This window comes from Schistocerca piceifrons, chromosome 1, assembly GCF_021461385.2.
Source record: "Schistocerca piceifrons isolate TAMUIC-IGC-003096 chromosome 1, iqSchPice1.1, whole genome shotgun sequence".
Taxonomy (NCBI): Eukaryota; Metazoa; Arthropoda; class Insecta; order Orthoptera; family Acrididae; genus Schistocerca; species Schistocerca piceifrons.
In genome coordinates, this window is record NC_060138.1 from 533,029,059 (window position 1) to 533,033,837 (window position 4,779).

Consider the following 4,779-nt stretch of genomic DNA (forward strand, 5'->3'; position numbering starts at 1 on the left):
TCTTATATGAGCAGCAGAAGAATATGCAATTAAAGACTTTAAATCAACCTGATGAAAACAAATAAATCTAACAATAACCCCACCAGATATACCTAAAGATAATAAAAAATAATTAAACTTTTACCCAAATAAAAAATAACCATTATAACACAAAAAATACCATAACCACCTAACTTCAATAAAACACCAGCAAGAATTATTCTACCTGAAATTGGAGCCTCTACATGAGTTTTAGGAAGCCATAAATGAACCAAAAACATTGGCATCTTAACTAAAAAAGCCAAAATTAAAAACACATAAAATATAAAATAATAAGAACCAAAATCAACCAATAAAGGAAAATATCAAGTGTTAGAAAAATCATAACCCTTAAATAAAACCAATAATAAAGGCAATCTAGCAATCAAAGTATAAAAAATTAAATAAACACCAGCCTGTAAACGTTCACATTGATAGCCTCAACCCAAAATTATAAGTAAAGTAGGAACCAATCTAGCCTCAAAAAAATATAAAAAGAAAGAAGACTTAATCTAACAAATGAACAATAACGCATAATCATTAAAATTAAAACCATAAAGACAAAAATTAGGATGCTAAGAACTTAAATAAACTGAACCTCTAGCAGTAATTATTAAAGAACAAATTCAAAAACTCAACAAAATCAAACTAAAAGAAAAATAATCAATACCAAAATAATATCTAATTATATTCAAATCTGCATACGAACAAATACAAATTATAAAAACAAAACTCGACAGAAACATTAAAGAATGAATCAACCATCAACTATTATTCAGCAAACAAAGAGGTATCAAAAATAGTTATAAATAAATACTTTAACATAAAGATAGTCCAAAAGAATTAAAAAAATCATTACCATTAGAACGAATTATTGAAACTAAAAAAGAAAGACCGAAAGCACTTCACAAACAGAAAAAACTAAAAAAAATAACAGGAAAGAAATAATCATAATCAAACTCAATAAGAAAAACAATAATTAATATAAACAAAGAAAGAACAATATACTCTAATCTCAGAAGAACCATCAATAAATGTTTACATTTAGAAGAAAAAACATAAACACCAGCAAAATAAACCAATAAAGAAGTAAAAACAGAGAATATTAACATTAGTTTTTATAGTTTAAAAAAAACGCCGGTCTTGTAAACCGGAAATAAGTCTAGCCCCCACTTTTAAAACTTCTGAGGTGGAAAAGCTTCCATCATCGGTCCCCAAAACCGATATTTTAAATAAACTAACCCCTGAAATGATTAAAATAACAATTATATCACTATAAAACGTAATAAGTATTAATTTTATTAAATTAAGACACCCAATATCAATAATGCTTTTCATTATCCTACAAACTTTTTTAGTTGGATTAATAACAGGAACAATAATGGAAAGATATTGATCATCATATATTTTATTTTTAACGTTTCTTGGTGGTACATTAGTTCTATTTATTTATATTACAAGAATTGCAACAAATGAAATATTTCAACCTAAATCAATTACCATAATTATTACCTTAACAATATAAGTATTTATTATATCAACATTAATTATCCTAGATACAACAATATTTATAGACTTTTTCAAAAATACTGAAACTATAAATATTGATAATTCAATCAATTACCAAGAAATAACAATACCTTTAGAAAAATTATATAACAGACCAACATTCATTATTACAATAATAATAATTATTTATTTATTTTTAGCACTATTAGCAGTAGTTAAAATCACTAATATTAACCAGGGGCCTATTCGTAAAACAAGATAATTTACTAATGAATAAACCCTTACGATTAAGACATCCTTTAATTCAAATTATTAATAACTCTTTAGTTGATTTACCTGCAGCAACAAATATTTCATTTTCATGAAATTTTGGGTCCCTGTTAGGGTTATGCTTGGTAATTCAAATCGTAACTGGACTAGTTTTGGCTTTACATTAGACATCAAATATTGAAATAGCATTTAGTAGTGTAGTACATATCTGCCGAGACCTAAATAATGGTTGAATTATTCGAACTTTACATGCAAATGGAGCATCTATATTTTTTATTTCTTTTTATTTGCATGTAGGACGAGGAATTTACTGTAGATCTTATATATACATACACACCTGAATAATTGGTACAGTAATTCTATTCTTAGTTATAGCAACTACATTTATAGGATATGTTTTACCTTGAGGTCAAATATCATTTTGAGGTGCAACAGTACTTACTAATTTATTATCAGCAATTCCATATTTAGGAACAGATTTAGTTCAATGGGTATGAGGGGGATTTGCCATTGATAACGCAACATTAAATCGATTTTTCACATTCCATTTTGTATTACCATTTATAATTGCAGCTATAGCTGCAATTCACTTATTCTTTATCCACCAAACAGGGTCTAATAACCCCTTAGGACTCAATGGAGTAAATTGAAAAAAATCCAATTTCACCCATACTTTACTATCAAGGATTCTATTACACTCGTATTAATAACATCATTATTAATTATGTTATGCTTAATTAATCCTTACCTCCTAGGAGATCCAGATAATTTTGTACCTGCTAATCCATTAGTAACACCGGTTCATATTCAACCAGAATGATATTTCTTATTTGCATATGCAATTCTACGATCAATTCCTAATAATTAAGAGGTGTTATTGCACTATTCTTATCAATTAGAATATTAATAATTTTACCATTTTATAATAAAACACCGTTCCGAGGTATCCAATTCTATCCTGTTAATCAGATTTTATCCTGAATCATAGTAGTTGTTGTATGCTTATTAATATGAATTGGTAAATGACCTGTTGAAGAACCTTACATTATAGCAGGGCAAATCTTAACAATTATCTACTTTACATACTTCTTAATTAATGTCCATGTTGCAAACGCTTAAGATAAGCGGATTAAGGAATAATAAGTTAATTAGCTTAGGAAAAGCATATGTTTTGAAAACATAAAACTAGAAGTTTAACTCTTCTATTAACTTTTCTTAAAAATTTCACTAAATAAATGAGATAAATAAAATCTTTAGATCAACAAAGAAAATAAAAAAATTTAAAGATAAAGGTAAAAAACTTTTTCAAGCTAAGTATATTAGCTTATCATAATCGAACTGTGGTAATGTACCCCGAACTCAAATAAAGCCAAAGGATATAATAGCAAGCTTAATAAAAAATATAAAAGAATAAAAATCACCACCTAAAAAAATTTAAGCTAATAATATTCTTATAAAAACAATTCTAGTATACTCAGCTAAAAAAATTAAAGTAAAACCTCCTGCACAATATTCAATATTAAAACCTGAAACTAACTCAGACTCACCTTCGGCAAAGTCAAAAGGAGTACGGTTAGTTTCGGCTAAACAGGGAGCAAAGCAAGCTAAAGCTAAAGGAAAAGAAATAATAACAAATCAACAATAAAGCTGATAATTTATAAAATCAAACACGTTAAAACTACCAATTAAAATAATTAAAGATAATAAAATTAAAGCTAAACTAACTTCATATGAAATTGTTTGAGCAACAGAACAAAGAGAACCTAATAAAGAAAAATTTGAATTAGAATATCAACCAGCAATCATAACGGTATAAACACCTAATATAGTGCAGCATAAGAAAAAAAAAACAAAAACCCATAAGAAAAAGAACATATATAAGTTAAGTAAGGGAAAATTACTCAAACAGCCAAAGAAATTATTAAATTAAAAACAGGAGAAAAATAATAAAGTAAATAATTAGATATAATAGGAATTGGCTGCTCCTTACAAATCAGTTTAATAGCATCACTAAAGGGTTGTGGGATTCCTACAAACACTACCTTCTTTGGACCCTTACGAATCTGAATATAACCTAAAACCTTACGCTCTAATAAAGTTAGAAAAGCAACGCTAATTAAAACACAAATAACTAATAAAAGAACATTTAAAATAAATATAAATAAATCGTAAAGTATCAATATTATTTGTAGAAAAAATCTACATAAATGAATTCTAAATTCAACACATTAATCGGTCAAAATAGTAAATTAATTAATATTAATCAATATAATAAAAAATATTTCAACCATTTGGTCCTTTCATACTAATATGGATTAATAATCTTAGGATAGAAACCGACCTGGCTCACGCCGGTCTGAACTCAGATCATGTAAGAATTTAAAGGTCGAACAGACCTAATTACTGGGCTCCTGCACCCAAAATTTTTCTTAATCCAACATCGAGTTCGCAATCTGCTTTGTCGATATGAGCTCTCAAAAACATTTACGCTGTTATCCCTAAGGTAACTTAATCTTATGATCATAAATTATGGATCAAAACAACAAACACAAATCAATGATATAATAATGAAGAGTTTATTTACTCTTCATGTCACCCCAACAAAACATCATCATTAATTATAGAAAGACAAACAAAAAACTATATAAAAGTAAAATGTTAAGCTCTATAGGGTCTTCTCGTCCTAAAGAAGAATTTAAGCCTTTTGACTCAAAAGGTAAATTCAAAAATTTATTAAGAGACAGTTGATTTCTCGTCAAGCCATTCATTCCAGCCACTAATTAAGAGACTAATGATTATGCTACCTTTGCACGGTCAAAATACCGCGGCTCTTTAAAAATCCGCTCAGTGAGCAGGCCAGACCTCAAAGTATTTTCAAGAGGACATGTTTTTGATAAACAGGCGGAAATCAATTTTGCCTAGTTCCTTATAATAAGTTTACAAGGTAAAAATTTTATACAAATAAATATACCAATTCTATCA